The sequence below is a fragment of the Oncorhynchus nerka genome, unplaced genomic scaffold (assembly GCF_034236695.1).
Source record: "Oncorhynchus nerka isolate Pitt River unplaced genomic scaffold, Oner_Uvic_2.0 unplaced_scaffold_1092, whole genome shotgun sequence".
Classification (NCBI taxonomy): Eukaryota; Metazoa; Chordata; class Actinopteri; order Salmoniformes; family Salmonidae; genus Oncorhynchus; species Oncorhynchus nerka.
Genome location: NW_027040225.1, coordinates 160567 through 180663, shown reverse-complemented (window position 1 = coordinate 180663; position 20097 = coordinate 160567). Strand labels below are relative to the sequence as shown.

General features: G+C 43.6%; 2 long non-coding RNA genes across 3 annotated transcripts; both read left to right on the top strand.

Annotated features, from left to right (window-relative positions):
* Positions 1-13319: 13319 nt before the first annotated feature.
* LOC135570120 (uncharacterized) lies at positions 13320-14330 on the top strand. Of its 2 annotated transcripts, XR_010463434.1 has the most exons (5): positions 13320-13406; positions 13494-13535; positions 13604-13777; positions 13856-13891; positions 13989-14330. It is a non-coding gene; the product is annotated as an uncharacterized LOC135570120 (long non-coding RNA). The 2 variants fall into 2 exon arrangements; XR_010463433.1 differs by having other exon boundaries at positions 13494-13777.
* A 489-nt stretch (positions 14331-14819) lies between these two features.
* LOC135570119 (uncharacterized) lies at positions 14820-15777 on the top strand. The gene is made up of 2 exons (XR_010463432.1): positions 14820-14930; positions 15025-15777. It is a non-coding gene; the product is annotated as an uncharacterized LOC135570119 (long non-coding RNA).
* The last annotated feature ends 4320 nt before the right edge of the window (positions 15778-20097 follow it).

Here is a 20097-nt window from a genome sequence, read left to right as displayed (position 1 = left end):
CCCCAGTTCAACCTCAGACCATCCTGTCTGTGGTGATAGAGAATCAGCTGGCTCTTTCCTCAGACCATCCTGTCTGTGGTAATAGAGAATCAGCCGGCTCTTTCCCCAGTTCACCCTCAGACCATCCTGTCCGTGGTAATAGAGAATCAGCTGGCTCTTTCCTCAGACCATCCTGTCTGTGGTAATAGAGAATCAGCCGGCTCTTTCCTCAGACCATCCTGTCTGTGGTAATAGAGAATCAGCCGGCTCTTTCCTCAGACCATCCTGTCCGTGGTAATAGAGAATCAGCCGGCTCTTTCCTCAGACCATCCTGTCCGTGGTAATAGAGAATCAGCCGGCTCTTTCCTCAGACCATCCTGTCTGTGGTAATAGAGAATCAGCCGGCTCTTTCCTCAGACCATCCTGTCTGTGGTAATAGAGAATCAGCCGGCTCTTTCCCCAGTTCACCCTCAGACCATCCTGTCCGTAGTAATAGAGAATCAGCTGGCTCTTTCCTCAGACCATCCTGTCTGTGGTAATAGAGAATCAGCTGGCTCTTTCCTCAGACCATCCTGTCCGTGGTAATAGAGAATCAGCTGGCTCTTTCCTCAGACCATCCTGTCTGTGGTAATAGAGAATCAGCCGGCTCTTTCCCCAGTTCACCCTCAGACCATCCTGTCTGTGGTAATAGAGAATCAGCTGGCTCTTTCCTCAGACCATCCTGTCTGTGGTAATAGAGAATCAGCTGGCTCTTTCCTCAGACCATCCTTTCTGTGGTAATAGAGAATCAGCTGGCTCTTTCCTCAGACCATCCTGTCCATGGGTAATAGAGAATCAGCTGGCTCTTTCCTCAGACCATCCTTTCTGTGGTAATAGAGAATCAGCTGGCTCTTTCCTCAGACCATCCTGTCCATGGGTAATAGAGAATCAGCCGGCTGAATCAAATTAAACCAAGGAGGTAGCCTACGTCCTGAATGGCTCCCCTGGTCCCTTTTATAAGTGCACTACGTTTTGACCAGGGCCCTAAAGGGCTTAACCAGAGAATGGGTGAAAAAGCGCTTGTTGGCACCTGATCAAAAGTAGTGCACTTATAACAGTGGTTAGGATTCCATTTGGGATGAAAATGAAGGGTTCCCTCGCTGTCAATTCCAGGATACTTTCTACTCTTTTTTCTTTCTCTCTCTTCTTCCTGGGTATTACCATGGCAACTGGATGGCTCATTGGATGGCTGTTCAAGATGTCAAGTAGCTCAACCTGCTGGGAAAAGACTCATCTGTCAAGTCCTCAAAACAGGACTGGAAAATTAAAATATCGTTTAATATTTGGAAGGTTCGGGTGCTGATTGTCAATATACAATTGGTAGGATGTTTTTAAAATATATATATATATTTTTTAAACTAATTGAATGTAGCATCACTTAAATGAGATGAATTGCACCAGTGTGTAAATACACAATTGACTGTTATCATGGGAGTCCTCCGTTCAATTGACTGTTATCATGGGAGTCCTCCGTTCAATTGACTGTTATCATGGGAGTCCTCCGTTCAATTGACTGTTATCATGGGAGTCCTCCGTTCAATTGACTGTTATCATGGGAGTCCTCCGTTCAATTGACTGTTATCATGGGAGTCCTCCGTTCAATTGACTGTTATCATGGGAGTCCTCCGTTCAATTGACTGTTATCATGGGAGTCCTCCGTTCAATTGACTGTTATCATGGGAGTCCTCCGTTCAATTGACTGTTATCATGGGAGTCCTCCGTTCAATTGACTGTTATCATGGGAGTCCTCCGTTCAATTGACTGTTATCATGGGAGTCCTCCGTTCAATTGACTGTTATCATGGGAGTCCTCCGTTCAATTGACTGTTATCATGGGAGTCCTCCGTTCAATTGACTGTTTTTTATTTTATTTTTTATTTAACATTTATTTAACCAGGCAAGTCAGTTAAGAACAAATTCTTATTTTCAATGACAGCCTAGGAACAGTGGGTTAACTGCCTGTTCAGGGGCAGTTCAATTGACCAATTGAACCAGGATCTGTAGTGACGCCTCTAACACCGAGATGCAGGGCCTTAGACCAATTGAACCAGGATCTGTAGTGACGCCTCTAACACCGAGATGCAGGGCCTTAGACCACTGCGCCACTCGGGAGCTCCAAAACTGTTAACATGCGCTAATTGAATGCGAGCCAATCAATTAACTGGCCTGTCATCTGACCCGCATCACACAGCCGGTAGCAGGAGGAAATCAGTATCCACACGACTGGTTTATAGGGTTGCATCCCAAATGGCTCCCTTTTCCATATGTATTCTCCATTGGGCTCTGGTCTAAAGTAGTGCACTATATAGAGAATAGGGTGTCATTTGGGACTGATATAAACACCTAATCCTCTCTCCACAGCAAGGCCTTCACCAACCACGATGATTGGTTTCAATACAACCAGGAAGTGGTATCCTGCTGTATCCCCGCAGTACAGTTCCCTGTCAAAACAAGCCCTTTTTTTAAACTGAATCTTCACCAAACCTCTACTGAGTAAAAAACATGAACTAGAATGCCTGGATCTGAGAGTGTTCCACTGATCTACCTGTTGGGAGAGTGTTCCACTGATCTACCTGTTGGGAGAGTGTTCCACTGATCTACCTGTTGGGAGAGTGTTCCACTGATCTACCTGTTGAGAGAGTGTTCCACTGATCTACCTGTTGGGAGAGTGTTCCACCGATCTACCTGTTGGGAGAGTGTTCCACCGATCTACCTGTTGGGAGAGTGTTCCACCGATCTACCTGTTGGGAGAGTGTTCCACTGATCTACCTGTTGAGAGAGTGTTCCACTGATCGACCTGTTGAGAGAGTGTTCCACTGTTCTACCTGTTGAGAGAGTGTTCCAATTATCTACCTGTTGAGAGAGTGTTCCACTGATCTACCTGTTGGGAGAGTGTTCCACCGATCTACCTGTTGGGAGAGTGTTCCACCGATCTACCTGTTGGGAGAGTGTTCCACCGATCTACCTGTTGGGAGAGTGTTCCACCGATCTACCTGTTGGGAGAGTGTTCCACTGATCTACCTGTTGAGAGAGTGTTCCACTGATCTACCTGTTGAGAGAGTGTTCCAATTATCTACCTGTTGAGAGAGTGTTCCACTGATCTACCTGTTGGGAGAGTGTTCCACCGATCTACCTGTTGGGAGAGTGTTCCACCGATCTACCTGTTGGGAGAGTGTTCCACCGATCTACCTGTTGAGAGAGTGTTCCACCGATCTACCTGTTGAGAGAGTGTTCCACCGATCTACCTGTTGAGAGAGTGTTCCACTGATCTACCTGTTGAGAGAGTGTTCCACTGATCTACCTGTTGGGAGAGTGTTCCACCGATCTACCTGTTGGGAGAGTGTTCCACCGATCTACCTGTTGGGAGAGTGTTCCACCGATCTACCTGTTGAGAGAGTGTTCCACCGATCTACCTGTTGAGAGAGTGTTCCACCGATCTACCTGTTGAGAGAGTGTTCCACTGATCTACCTGTTGAGAGAGTGTTCCACTGATCTACCTGTTGGGAGAGTGTTACACTGATCTACCTGTTGAAAGAGTGTTCTACCGATCTACCTGTTGGGAGAGTGTTCCACTGATCTACTTGTTGGGAGAGTGTTCCACTGATCTACTTGTTGGGAGAGTGTTCCACTGATCTACCTGTTGGGAGAGTGTTCCACCGATCTACCTGTTGAGAGAGTGTTCCACCGATCTACCTGTTGGGAGAGTGTTCCACTGATCTACCTGTTGAGAGAGTGTTCCACTGATCTACCTGTTGGGAGAGTGTTCCACCGATCTACCTGTTGAGAGAGTGTTCCACCGATCTACCTGTTGAGAGAGTGTTCCACTGATCTACCTGTTGAGAGAGTGTTCCACTGATCTACCTGTTGGGAGAGTGTTACACTGATCTACCTGTTGAAAGAGTGTTCTACCGATCTACCTGTTGGGAGAGTGTTCCACTGATCTACTTGTTGGGAGAGTGTTCCACCGATCTACCTGTTGGGAGAGTGTTCCACCGATCTACCTGTTGAGAGAGTGTTCCACCGATCTACCTGTTGGGAGAGTGTTCCACCGATCTACCTGTTGGGAGAGTGTTCCACTGATCTACCTGTTGAGAGAGTGTTCCACTGATCTACCTGTTGGGAGAGTGTTCCACTGATCGACCTGTTGAGAGAGTGTTCCACTGTTCTACCTGTTGAGAGAGTGTACCACCGATCTACCTGTTGGGAGAGTGTTCCACCGATCTACCTGTTGGGAGAGTGTTCCACCGATCTACCTGTTGGGAGAGTGGTCCACTGATCTACCTGTTGGGAGAGTGTTCCACTGATCTACCTGTTGAGAGAGTGTTCCAATTATCTACCTGTTGAGAGAGTGTTCCACCGATCTACCTGTTGGGAGAGTGTTCCACCGATCTACCTGTTGGGAGAGTGTTCCACCGATCTACCTGTTGGGAGAGTGTTCCACCGATCTACCTGTTGGGAGAGTGTTCCACCGATCTACCTGTTGAGAGAGTGTTCCACCGATCTACCTGTTGGGAGAGTGTTCCACCGATCTACCTGTTGGGAGAGTGTTCCACCGATCTACCTGTTGGGAGAGTGTTCCACCGATCTACCTGTTGGGAGAGTGTTCCACCGTTCTACCTGTTGAGAGAGTGTTCCACCGATCTACCTGTTGAGAGAGTGTTCCACCGATCTACCTGTTGAGAGAGTGTTCCACCGATCTACCTGTTGAGAGAGTGAACCGGTCCAGTCCAAGGCCACCTCAGTCCCCTGTCAGAGAGAACTGGTCCAGTCCACCTTAGTCTCCAGTCAGACAGAACCAGTCCAGTCCAAGGCCAGCTCAGTCTCCATTCAGAGAGAACCGGTCCAGTCCACCTCAGTCTCCAGTCAGACAGCACCGGTCCAGTCCACCTCAGTCTCCAGTCAGACAGAACCGGTCCAGTCCACCTCAGTCTCCAGTCAGACAGAACCGGTCGGGTCCACCTTAGTCTCCGTTCAGAGAGAACCGGTCCAGTCCAAGGCCAGCTCAGTCTCCAGTCAGACAGAACCGGTCCAGTCCAAGGCCAGCTCAGTCTCCTGTCAGACAGAACCGGTCCAGTCCACCTCAGTCTCCAGTCAGACAGAACCGGTCCAGTCCAAGGCCAGCTCAGTCTCCAGTCAGACAGAACCGGTCCAGTCCAAGGCCAGCTCAGTCTCCTGTCAGACAGAACCGGTCCAGTCCAAGGCCAGCTCAGTCTCCTGTCAGACAGAACTGGTCCAGTCCAAGGCCAGCTCAGTCTCCAGTCAGACAGAACCGGTCCAGTCCAAGGCCAGCTCAGTCTCCTGTCAGACAGAACCGGTCCAGTCCAAGGCCAGCTCAGTCTCCAGTCAGACAGAACCGGTCCAGTCCAAGGCCAGCTCAGTCTCCTGTCAGACAGAACCGGTCCAGTCCAAGGCCAGCTCAGTTGGACATCTTCTCATAGTGTCAGCCTTTTCACAGCTCTTAGCTCAAACTTGCAGGAATAAATTCCCACACAATTTTCTTGAGCTCAAATCAGTCATGTCCCATATGTCCTCCACTTCAGGACATCTGGTAGTGCATATAGAAATGGAGGTGTGTGTGTGTGGGGGGGGGGGGGGGTGCATGCGCTTGTAGTAATGGATGTGTGTGTGTGTGTGTGTGTGTGTGTGTGTGTGTGTATATAGTAATGGAGGTGTGAGTGAGAGAGCATTTACAGGCTTGTCCCTATGTATTTGGGCTGTCTGGCAGTCCAGGTACCTACATTACCTAAATCCATAATCACAGAGGAACATTCTGAAATCCATCATCGTCCAATTTTGCCAGGATTGGTTCCACGGAATTGGTCTGGAGATGATTTGTAAAATGTCAAGACCCCATAGAGATATTTTCTCCTGCAGTGTTTCTGTCCTTATTTTTTTTTTTTTTACATTTTATTTAACCTTAATATTTAAACAGGGAGTCATATTGAGATTAAAACATCTCTTTTACGAGAGAGTCTTGGTACACATGACTATAAATACAGAATAAACAAACATACACGTGTATAAAACAATATAATTCAACACAATAAACATGTCCTTTTTTTTTTATTTAACCTTTTATTATGGAAACCAGAGGGTTAAATAGAGAACAATGATTATGGAATGGAAACCAGAGGGTTAAATAGAGAACAATGATTATGGAATGGAAACCAGAGGGTTAAATAGAGAACAATGATTATGGAATGGAAACCAGAGGGTTAAATAGAGAACAATGATTATGGAATGGAAACCAGAGGGTTAAATAGAGAACAATGATTATGGAATGGAAACCAGAGGGTTAAATAGAGAACAATGATTATGGAATGGAAACCAGAGGGTTAAATAGAGAACAATGATTATGGAATGGAAACCAGAGGGTTAAATAGAGAACAATGATTATGGAATGGAAACCAGAGGGTTAAATAGAGAACAATGATTATGGAATGGAAACCAGAGGGTTAAATAGAGAACAATGATTATGGAATGGAAACCAGAGGGGGTTAAATAGAGAACAATGATTATGGAATGGAAACCAGAGGGGGTTAAATAGAGAACAATGATTATGGAATGGAAACCAGAGGGGGTTAAATAGAGAACAATGATTATGGAATGGAAACCAGAGGGGGTTAAATAGAGAACAATGATTATGGAATGGAAACCAGAGGGTTAAATAGAGAACAATGATTATGGAATGGAAACCAGAGGGTTAAATAGAGAACAATGATTATGGAATGGAAACCAGAGGGTTAAATAGAGAACAATGATTATGGAATGGAAACCAGAGGGTTAAATAGAGAACAATGATTATGGAATGGAAACCAGAGGGTTAAATAGAGAACAATGATTATGGAATGGAAACCAGAGGGTTAAATAGAGAACAATGATTATGGAATGGAAACCAGAGGGTTAAATAGTGAACAATGATTATGGAATGGAAACCAGAGGGTTAAATAGAGAACAATGATTATGGAATGGAAACCAGAGGGTTAAATAGAGAACAATGATTATGGAATGGAAACCAGAGGGTTAAATAGAGAACAATGATTATGGAATGGAAACCAGAGGGTTAAATAGAGAACAATGATTATGGAATGGAAACCAGAGGGTTAAATAGAGAACAATGATTATGGAATGGAAACCAGAGGGTTAAATAGAGAACAATGATTATGGAATGGAAACCAGAGGGTTAAATAGAGAACAATGATTATGGAATGGAAACCAGAGGGTTAAATAGAGAACAATGATTATGGAATGGAAACCAGAGGGTTAAATAGAGAACAATGATTATGGAATGGAAACCAGAGGGTTAAATAGAGAACAATGATTATGGAATGGAAACCAGAGGGTTAAATAGAGAACAATGATTATGGAATGGAAACCAGAGGGGGTTAAATAGAGAACAATGATTATGGAATGGAAACCAGAGGGGGTTAAATAGAGAACAATGATTATGGAATGGAAACCAGAGGGGGTTAAATAGAGAACAATGATTATGGAATGGAAACCAGAGGGGGTTAAATAGAGAACAATGATTATGGAATGGAAACCAGAGGGGGTTAAATAGAGAACAATGATTATGGAATGGAAACCAGAGGGTTAAATAGAGAACAATGATTATGGAATGGAAACCAGAGGGTTAAATAGAGAACAATGATTATGGAATGGAAACCAGAGGGTTAAATAGAGAACAATGATTATGGAATGGAAACCAGAGGGTTAAATAGAGAACAATGATTATGGAATGGAAACCAGAGGGTTAAATAGAGAACAATGATTATGGAATGGAAACCAGAGGGGGTTAAATAGAGAACAATGATTATGGAATGGAAACCAGAGGGGGTTATGGAAACCAGAGGGTTAAATAGAGAACAATGATTATGGAATGGAAACCAGAGGGGAACAATGATTATGGAATGGAAACCAGAGTTAAATAGAACAATGATTATGGAATGGAAACCAGAGGGTTAAATAGAGAACAATGATTATGGAATGGAAACCAGAGGGTTAAATAGAGAACAATGATTATGGAATGGAAACCAGAGGGTTAAATAGAGAACAATGATTATGGAATGGAAACCAGAGGGTTAAATAGAGAACAATGATTATGGAATGGAAACCAGAGGGTTAAATAGAGAACAATGATTATGGAATGGAAACCAGAGGGTTAAATAGAGAACAATGATTATGGAATGGAAACCAGAGGGTTAAATAGAGAACAATGATTATGGAATGGAAACCAGAGGGTTAAATAGAGAACAATGATTATGGAATGGAAACCAGAGGGTTAAATAGAGAACAATGATTATGGAATGGAAACCAGAGGGTTAAATAGAGAACAATGATTATGGAATGGAAACCAGAGGGGGTTAAATAGAGAACAATGATTATGGAATGGAAACCAGAGGGGGTTAAATAGAGAACAATGATTATGGAATGGAAACCAGAGGGGGTTAAATAGAGAACAATGATTATGGAATGGAAACCAGAGGGGGTTAAATAGAGAACAATGATTATGGAATGGAAACCAGAGGGGGTTAAATAGAGAACAATGATTATGGAATGGAAACCAGAGGGGGGTTAAATAGAGAACAATGATTATGGAATGGAAACCAGAGGGTTAAATAGAGAACAATGATTATGGAATGGAAACCAGAGGGTTAAATAGAGAACAATGATTATGGAATGGAAACCAGAGGGGGGTTAAATAGAGAACAATGATTATGGAATGGAAACCAGAGGGGGGTTAAATAGAGAACAATGATTATGGAATGGAAACCAGAGGGGGGTTAAATAGAGAACAATGATTATGGAATGGAAACCAGAGGGTTAAATAGAGAACAATGATTATGGAATGGAAACCAGAGGGTTAAATAGAGAACAATGATTATGGAATGGAAACCAGAGGGTTAAATAGAGAACAATGATTATGGAATGGAAACCAGAGGGGGGTTAAATAGAGAACAATGATTATGGAATGGAAACCAGAGGGTTAAATAGAGAACAATGATTATGGAATGGAAACCAGAGGGTTAAATAGAGAACAATGATTATGGAATGGAAACCAGAGGGTTAAATAGAGAACAATGATTATGGAATGGAAACCAGAGGGTTAAATAGAGAACAATGATTATGGAATGGAAACCAGAGGGTTAAATAGAGAACAATGATTATGGAATGGAAACCAGAGGGGGTTAAATAGAGAACAATGATTATGGAATGGAAACCAGAGGGTTAAATAGAGAACAATGATTATGGAATGGAAACCAGAGGGTTAAATAGAGAACAATGATTATGGAATGGAAACCAGAGGGTTAAATAGAGAACAATGATTATGGAATGGAAACCAGAGGGGGGTTAAATAGAGAACAATGATTATGGAATGGAAACCAGAGGGTTAAATAGAGAACAATGATTATGGAATGGAAACCAGAGGGTTAAATAGAGAACAATGATTATGGAATGGAAACCAGAGGGTTAAATAGAGAACAATGATTATGGAATGGAAACCAGAGGGTTAAATAGAGAACAATGATTATGGAATGGAAACCAGAGGGTTAAATAGAGAACAATGATTATGGAATGGAAACCAGAGGGTTAAATAGAGAACAATGATTATGGAATGGAAACCAGAGGGTTAAATAGAGAACAATGATTATGGAATGGAAACCAGAGGGTTAAATAGAGAACAATGATTATGGAATGGAAACCAGAGGGGGTTAAATAGAGAACAATGATTATGGAATGGAAACCAGATGGGGGGTTAAATAGAGAACAATGATTATGGAATGGAAACCAGAGGGTTAAATAGAGAACAATGATTATGGAATGGAAACCAGAGGGGGTTAAATAGAGAACAATGATTATGGAATGGAAACCAGATGGAAACCAGGGGTTAAATAGAGAACAATGATTATGGAATGGAAACCAGAGGGTTAAATAGAGAACAATGATTATGGAATGGAAACCAGAGGGTTAAATAGAGAACAATGATTATGGAATGGAAACCAGAGGGTTAAATAGAGAACAATGATTATGGAATGGAAACCAGAGGGTTTAGAGAACAATGATTATGGAATGGAAACCAGAGGGTTAAATAGAGAACAATGATTATGGAATGGAAACCAGAGGGTTAAATAGAGAACAATGATTATGGAATGGAAACCAGAGGGTTAAATAGAGAACAATGATTATGGAATGGAAACCAGAGGGTTAAATAGAGAACAATGATTATGGAATGGAAACCAGAGGGTTAAATAGAGAACAATGATTATGGAATGGAAACCAGAGGGTTAAATAGAGAACAATGATTATGGAATGGAAACCAGAGGGTTAAATAGAGGAGAATGATTATGGAATGGAAACCAGAGGGTTAAATAGAGAACAATGATAATGGAATGGAAACCAGAGGGTTAAATAGAGGAGAATGATTATGGAATGGAAACCAGAGGGTTAAATAGAGAACAATGATTATGGAATGGAAACCAGAGGGTTAAATAGAGAACAATGATTATGGAATGGAAACCAGAGGGTTAAATAGAGAACAATGATTATGGAATGGAAACCAGAGGGTTAAATAGAGAACAATGATTATGGAATGGAAACCAGAGGGTTAAATAGAGAACAATGATTATGGAATGGAAACCAGAGGGTTAAATAGAGAACAATGATTATGGAATGGAAACCAGAGGGTTAAATAGAGAACAATGATTATGGAATGGAAACCAGAGGGTTAAATAGAGAACAATGATTATGGAATGGAAACCAGAGGGGGGTTAAATAGAGAACAATGATTATGGAATGGAAACCAGAGGGTTAAATAGAGAACAATGATTATGGAATGGAAACCAGAGGGTTAAATAGAGAACAATGATTATGGAATGGAAACCAGAGGGAGGGTTAAACCAGAGAACAATGATTATGGAATGGAAACCAGAGGGTTAAATAGAGAACAATGATTATGGAATGGAAACCAGAGGGTTAAATAGAGAACAATGATTATGGAATGGAAACCAGAGGGTTAAATAGAGAACAATGATAATGGAATGGAAACCAGAGGGTTAAATAGAGAACAATGATTATGGAATGGAAACCAGGTGTGTGTATAATGAAGACGAAACAAATCGAAAAATGAAACATGGGATCGGTGGTGACTAGAAAACCGGTGACGTCGACCTCCGACCTCCGCCCGAACAAGGTGAGGTGGGAGACCAACTTCGGCGGAAGTCGTGACACCTTGAAATGGGACGATAGTTGTCAAGATAATTTGAATCCCCCTTTTAGGGGGTGGCAACACATATGTACATTTCAATGCTTTTGAAATACTTCTTGATAAGAATGTTAATTAAAAAACGTGGGCTACTGAGCCAGTAATAAAGGGAGAGATGGATGTACACTTGAGCAGATCAGGCTACAGATGATCAGCCCCTTGGGATTGTTTCTTATCGTTGTTGTTGTTGAGCAGACCAGGCTCCAGATGATCAGCCCCTGGGGATTGTTTCTTATTGTTGTTGTTGTTATTGTTGAGCAGACCAGGCTCCAGATGATCAGCCCCTGGGGATGGTTTCTTATTGTTGTTGTTGTTGAGCAGACCAGGCTCGAGATGATCAGCCCCTGGGGATGGTTTCTTATTGTTGTTGAGCAGACCAGGCTCGAGATGATCAGCCCCTGGGGATTGTTTCTTATTGTTGTTGTTGTTGTTGTTGAGCAGATCAGGCTCCAGATGATCAGCCCCTGGGGATTGTTTCTTATTGTTGTTGTTGTTGTTGTTGAGCAGATCAGGCTCCAGATGATCAGCCCCTGGGGATTGTTTCTTATTGTTGTTGTTGTTGAGCAGACCAGGCTCCAAATGATCAGCCCCTGGGGATTGTTTCTTATTGTTGTTGTTGTTGTTGTTGTTGTTGAGCAGACCAGGCTCCAGATGATCAGCCCCTGGGGATTGTTTCTTATTGTTGTTGTTGTTGTTGAGCAGATCAGGCTCCAGATGATCAGCCCCTGGGGATTGTTTCTTATTGTTGTTGTTGTTGTTGTTGAGCAGACCAGGGGCCTGTTGCACAAAAGTAGAATTAAGACATCCGGGATAAATGACTCAGCTGAGCTCAATGAAGCCAAAACATGTGCGTCCAGGCTTAATTGGTTGCACAAAGACCAAGCCAGGATGAGCAGACACGGATTCATTAAGCCAGGTGAAACCAATCCTGGATAGGTGCGCGCTCACGGCTCACTCAAATAGACCCCGCCACAGATCACAGATTAACTGATTTACCATGGCAACTAGAGCCGCGTACTTTTCCCCGTCGGAAGCACAAATCCTCATGGAGGCATACGAGGAGGTAAAAGATATAATTAAGAAGAAAGGCAACACCGCCACAGTGATAAAGCAAAGAGAAAAAGCGTGGCAAAGTATTGCAGACCGCCTGAATGCGTAAGTAGTGCACAATTACACACTCACCGCTCCGCTGAAACATCACAATTACAATTCAAATATTTAATTCACATCTCCAAAAATGCAGTTGTACTGTAATTATGAAACGGTTAAATTTTTAATTGAAATGCACTGCAGATATGAGTGAAATTGTGTAAAGTAACTCCATCACACTGTTTAAAGCTATGATACATTCTTTGATATTTTTACTGAAAACAAGACAAAAATACCAAGTAATTTTTTGCAGTGTGACTCCATTAAATGTGTGTGTGTGTGTGTGTGTGTGTGTGTGTGTGTGTGTGTGTGTGTGTGTAGATTAAACATGAACGGGCCAAAACGGACATGGCAGCAGGTCAAAATCAAATACAAGAACATTCTGCAGAATGGTATGGTCCCTGACTAATATTTAACAAAGCACAAGCATATATTGTACCCAGAAGGTGCCTGCTCACACATTGTCTGTACTGTTTTAGCAGTGAAAAAGAATACCCACAGACAAGGCACGGGTGGTGGGTCACCAAAGGCTGACCTTACCCCAGCAGAGGACATGGCCTTGGAGCTAAATAAAGGCAGGCCCGTCTTAGAGGGGATCCCTGGGGGGAAAGAGACGAGCATAGGTTCCTCCCAAGATGCCACCCGCTTCATTCAAGGTATGTCCTTCCATCTCTACATGGGATACAACCACATTCATATTGAATCAATTTGGACTGTCTGACTTTGGTTTACCTATTGCCTTGCAGTGCCTGGCAGCACTGTGTTCCTGTTAGAGCCACCAGCACAAGCACCAGACGATGCTGATCCAGTGAGTACTCCATCAAAGGCATACTGTAGGCCTGGCATGTCTTGTCTACTAGCTTCAATATGAATCCGATTAAATGTGATAGGGTGAAGGCCCCAGTGCAGCAGCAACAGCACATGATGGAGACGATGATGAGGAGGAGACCATCTCTCTGGATTCCAGAAGGCATGAGGTATCATGTTAAGACTGTGAAAGTACTATTTACTCTACAATGGTGAGGAGTCCTCATCAAAATCAAAAAATCTAATTTCTTTTACAGGACCCAGATGCTATACAGTGGGAAAACCAGCCTGGCAACATAGTGCGTATTAATAAAAGGACACCACATCCTGCCAAATTCCAGCTGCGCTAATTGTATTGTGTTCACAGAGCTCACAAGCTATCAGAAAGTTGTATGGCAACCACCTCCGGCGCCAAATAGAACTGGCAGACATAGACATTCAGTACAAGAAGAAAAAGATAGAAAATCTTGCACTGGAGTCCGAAATAAAAAAGAGGACAATTAGGAAACTGGACCTTGAAATAAAAAAACTTGCGAGGGAGGTGAGATATGCCTTCAATGTACACTGTATGCTAACTGTAACACAAATGTATTAATCATTATTTTTATTTCCTCCCCAGCTCCAAGAAGATGACACAGCTCAAAATAAAAATTAGGTATATTCTCGTAAAGTCAAGTGAGCCATGACATATGAGCTCTTATTGTGAGCACACAGGACGGTGGCATCTTTCTAAGGTTTTTTTATTTTCCCAGCAATCAGTACAACCAAGTCATCGTTATAAGGCATCGCCCTCTTTTGCCCACCCCCAGCACCAGGTGTGGCCACTAGCCTATATGAAGGCCCAAAATTGTGTGTTCCTTTCTGCTCTGACAATGGCATGCCCATTCGTGCGAGATGTGGTGGATGAAGAAGCACTTGTGCTGAGGAGAGCCTTCAGGCGAGAAAGGGTCTTCAGGGACCGGTTGGACCCACTGGCCTTCCCTGATGACCATCTATATGAAAGATACAGGTTTTCTGCAGATGGCATCAGGTATCTATGCAGACTACTGGGTCCCAGGATTAAGCACCGCACTGCACGGAGCCATGCACTGAGTGTGGAGCAAATGGTTTGTGTGGCCTTGCGCTTTTTGCTAGTGGAGCCTTCCTGTACTCAGTGGGGATGCAGAACAGCTGAACAAGGCCACAATTTGCCGCACAATAAGGAGTGTGTGTCTGGCTATCAAAGCATTAGCAGATGTCTTCATCTCTTCCTGGCCACAGAAGACTCTGTGACATCAAAGAGGAGTTCTATAGGATTGCAGGTAAGAGGATCTACAAATTACAGGACAACTGTTAACACATAGTAGGATACTCATTACTTTGTGTGACAGGTTTCCCCAATGTCATTGGTGCAGTGGACTGCACACACATAAGGATAAAAGCCCCCTCAGGTGCCCATGAGGCCGATTTTGTGAATAGGAAATCCTTTCACAGCATTAATGTTCAGGTGAACATAACTTTTTGATATTGTCCATTGACGAACACTCTGCATTGCCAGTGATGTGCATTGATTGGTGTAATATTCCTCATCTTATGATTTCAGATGGTCTGCAATGCTGACTGTGTGATCAGCAATGTTGTGGCAAAATGGCCTGGCTCAGTCCATGACTCCAGAATCTTTCGGGCCTCTGAAATCTATCAGTGCCTATCACAAGGTAAGCCACACAACCCCTATTTATAACCATCATGGCTGTGTCAAGAATATCACTGTGTTTATGAGGTAGTAATGATGAGATTTTGTGTTGACAGGTGAATTCTCTGGTGTGTTGCTGGGAGACAGGGGTATGGCTGCCAGCCTTTTCTCCTGACACCTTTCACAGACCCCCCAGGAAGCACAGCAGGCCTACAACCATGCCCATGCCAGGACCAGGGCCAGAGTTGAAATGACCTTTGGCCTCCTGAAGGCACGCTTTCACTGCCTTCACAAATTAAGGGTCAGCCCTGTTAGGGCATGTGATATTACTGTGGCTTGTGCTGTCCTCCACAATGTGGCCTGCCTGAGGAAGGAGAGGGCCCCCAGAGTGCCACCAGCCATGGACTGGGACAATCCGGCAATCTTCCCTGATGACGACAGTGGTCGAATGCTGAGGGACCAATATGTGTTGAATTATTTTAGTTAGTATGTGTGCTTTCAATTTTGGTTAAATATGTCCTGCGGTGGCAGAGGAATTTGGTTTTTTGGGTTCGTTTTTTTTTGACGAATTTGGCCTCTTATGATGTTTGTGCGGTATACTGTGTGTAATACAAGGCTGCAGGGAGGCTACTGCATCCATTCATTTGTCTGTTCAGTTGATGTGTATGGATTTGTCCTGCATTTATTTTAGTGTGCAGACATGCAGGGTGTGTTATATACAGACCTTTGAATGTGTATGTATCATTTTGTATAATATGCTTGGATTCTGTGCTTTCCATCTTGTAGAGTCACTGTGACTTCAGTTTCGAAAGGAGCTGATGGTTTACCTGCTTTGTTTTGTCCTTATTCAATAAAGGAACATAATGTTACACATTGTGTTTTTATATTCATATGGAATGTGTATTTGTTTATATGACAGAGTACTAGGGCCACACTGAAGATAAAGTCATAAATTTATGAGGCTGGTTCTTTCTGCAGAAAAGCTACATATTGTTTTTACAGTTTTGATACTTATGACAATGTGATACTTAATATTCTGGCACATCAGCATGTCTTTGTTTATGAAACCATACTGAAGTACAATTTCACGAAATGCCCCACATCTGTCATTTTAACAACTGTCCTCCTTTAAAACAACTGGTTACAATATTATGACTTGTTTTTTTCCCCTCTGTGGCCCTAATATTCTATCATTTTATATATAGCCTTATAGTCTATGGGAAACTGTAAATTATCTAATGATAGCAACATCATCTAAAAATCATTTTTTATCCAAAATCATTGAAATTAATGATCACAAACGTTTAAATAATAACAGTGGGTCTAGTTATATGTGATAACAATGTATAGTGAGCAGTGAAATAACTATTGGTTTCCGTTTGTGGTGACTGCTGACTGACATTAGGGATGAGATTAAATAGATCCTGGAATTTAGCCTGGTCTGGAGCAGGCTAGCTCCACAGAATAAATCTCCATGGTAATTTATACCATAACATATCCTCCTGCCCCTTATCCATCTTTAGTGCAACCGGATTACGGATCAATTGAGCCAGGATCACCAAGATATCCTGGCTTAATCCCTTATCCTAGTTTTGTGCAACAGGCCCCAGGCTCCAGATGATCAGCCCCTGGGGATGGTTTCTTATTGTTGTTGTTGTTGAGCAGATCAGGCTCCAGATGATCAGCCCCTGGGGATTGTTTCTTGTTGTTGTTGAGCAGATCAGGCTCCAGATGATCAGCCCCTGGGATTGTTTCTTATTGTTGTTGTTGTTGTTGAGCAGACCAGGCTCCAGATGATCAGCCCCTTGGGATTGTTTCTTATTGTTGTTGTTGTTGAGCAGATCAGGCTCCAGATGATCAGCCCCTGGGGATTGTTTCTTATTGTTGTTGTTGTTGATCAGATCAGGCTCCAGATGATCAGCCCCTTGGGATTGTTTCTTATTGTTGTTGTTGAGCAGACCAGGCTCCAGATGATCAGCCCCTGGGGATTGTTTCTTATTGTTGTTGTTGTTGATCAGATCAGGCTCCAGATGATCAGCCCCTGTGGATTGTTTCTTATTGTTGTTGTTGTTGAGCAGATCAGGCTCCAGATGATCAGCCCCTGGGGATTGTTTCTTATTGTTGTTGTTGTTGTTGTTGTTGAGCAGACCAGGCTCCAGATGATCAGCCCCTTGGGATTGTTTCTTATTGTTGTTGAGCAGACCAGGCTCCAGATGATCAGCCCCTTGGGATTGTTTCTTATTGTTGTTGAGCAGACCAGGCTCCAGATGATCAGCCCCTGGGGATTGTTTCTTATTGTTGTTGTTGTTGTTGAGCAGATCAGGCTCCAGATGATCAGCCCCTGGGGATTGTTTCTTATCGTTGTTGTTGTTGAGCAGACCAGGCTCCAGATGATCAGCCCCTGGGGATTGTTTCTTATTGTTGTTGTTGTTGTTGAGCAGACCAGGCTCCAGATGATCAGCCCCTGGGGATTGTTTCTTATTGTTGTTGTTGTTGAGCAGATCAGGCTCCAGATGATCAGCCCCTGGGGATTGTTTCTTATTGTTGTTGTTGTTGAGCAGATCAGGCTCCAGATGATCAGCCCCTGGGGATTGTTTCTTATTGTTGTTGTTGTTGTTGTTGAGCAGATCAGGCTCCAGATGATCAGCCCCTGGGGATGGTTTCTTATTGTTGTTGTTGTTGTTGAGCAGACCAGGCTCCAGATGATCAGCCCCTTGGGATTGTTTCTTATTGTTGTTGTTGTTGTTGAGCAGACCAGGCTCCAGATTATCAGCCCCTGGGGATGGTTTCTTATTGTTGTTGTTGTTGTTGTTGAGCAGACCAGGCTCCAGATGATCAGCCCCTTGGGATTGTTTCTTATTGTTGTTGAGCAGACCAGGCTCCAGATGGTCAGCCCCTGGGGATTGTTTCTTATTGTTGTTGTTGTTGAGCAGACCAGGCTCCAGATGATATGTCCCACTGTGCTCTTTCTCAACATCACAACACATTGAGCCTGATATGTCCCACTGTGCTCTTTCTCAACATCACATCACATTGAGCCTGACATGTCCCACTGTGCACTCTCTCAACATCACAACACATTGAGCCTGACATGTCCCAGTGTGCTCTCTCTCAACATCACATCACATTGAGCCTGATATGTCCCAGTGTTCACTCTCTCAACATCACAACACATTGAGCCTGATATGTCCCACTGTGCTCTCTCTCAACATCACATCACATTGAGCCTGATATGTCCCAGTGTTCACTCTCTCAACATCACAACACATTGAGCCTGACATGTCCCACTGTTCACTCTCTCAACATCACATCACATTGAGCCTGACATGTCCCACTGTTCACTCTCTCAACACATTGAGCCTGATATGTCCCAGTGTTCACTCTCTCAACATCACAACACATTGAGCCTGACATGTCCCACTGTTCACTCTCTCAACATCACATCACATTGAGCCTGATATGTCCCAGTGTGCACTCTCTCAACATCACATCACATTGAGCCTGACATGTCCCACTGTTCACTCTCTCAACATCACATCACATTGAGCCTGACATGTCCCACTGTTCACTCTCTGAACATCACAACACATTGAGCCTGACATGTCCCACTGTTCACTCTCTCAACATCACATCACATTGAGCCTGACATGTCCCAGTGTTCACTCTCTCAACATCACATTGAGCCTGATATGTCCCACTGTTCACTCTCTCAACATCACATCACATTGAGCCTGACATGTCCCAGTGTTCACTCTCTCAACATCACATCACATTGAGCCTGACATGTCCCACTGTTCACTCTCTCAACATCACATCACATTGAGCCTGACATGTCCCACTTGTACAAGGCTACCTACTTCACCTACTGTTGTACTTTGAAGATGAAAGATAAGATTTTCAAAGGACGAAGAAGGCAGTTAGTAGTTTAGGAATGGTGATTGGTGCTCTCTCTGTCTCCGTCTCTGTGTGTCTCTATTTCTCTGTCTGTCTCTCGCTCATTCTTTCTCTTTGTCTCTGTCTCTCCCTGTCTCTGTGTCTCTTTCTCCCTGTCTCTGTGTCTGTCTGTCTCTCGCTCTGTCTTTCTCTTTGTCTCTGTCTCTCCCTGTCTCTGTGTCTCTTTCTCCCTGTCTCTGTGTGTCTGTCTGTCTCTCGCTCTGTTTTTCTCTTTGTCTCTGTGTCTATCGCTCCCTGTCTCTGTGTCTCTTTCTCCCTGTCTCTGTGTCTCTGTCTCTCTCGCTCTGTCTTTCTCTTTGTCTCGGTCTCTGTCTCTCTTTGTCTCTCTCGGTCTTTCTCTCTCTGTCTCCCTCTCCCTCTGTCGAACCTCTATATGAGGTTAGGTGGTGCTGGTAACAGTATATACCTCTACAGTACCTGTCTCCCTCTTTCTCTCTCCCTCTCCCTCTCTCTCTGTCGAACCTCTATATGAGGTTAGGTGGTGCTGGTAACAGTATATACCTCTACAGTACCTGTCTCCCTCTTTCTCTCTCCCTCTCCCTCTGTCGAACCTCTATATGAGGTTAGGTGGTGCTGGTAACAGTATATACCTCTACAGTACCTGTCTCCCTCTTTCTCTCTCCCTCTCCCTCTCTCTCTGTCGAACCTCTATATGAGGTTAGGTGGTGCTGGTAACAGTATATACCTCTACAGTACCTTCCTTCTCCACTCTCTCTGTCTCTCTCTGTCGAACCTCTATATGAGGTTAGGTGGTGCTGGGAATAGTATATACCTCTACAGTACCTGTCTCTGTCGACCCTCTATATGAGGTCAGGTGGTGCTGGTAACAGTACATACCTCTACAGTACCTTCCTTCTCCAACCGTAGTTTACAAGATATTTATATTCTTGCCAAGAAGAGTCAAATAAATCCTTTCTGGATCCAGGTAGCTTGGAAAGATGTATTTTTATACCGGAGGAGGAATCTCGATGTCCCAGGTGGAGGACTGGCGGTGCAGATGAAAACCTATACTCTCTATCCACTGCTATGACGAATACTGATCTGTACCAGTTATTTCCCCGGCACCTACTGTCCTTTAGCTGCCTGGCTGAGTGAGTGAGACTGCATCCCAAATGGCACCCTGTTCCCTACATCGCACACTACTTTTAACCAGATCATATAGGGAATAGGGTGCCAGTGGGTGTTTAGTGGTGGTTCAGGCTATAGAGCCAGTGGGTGATTAGTGGTGGTTCAGG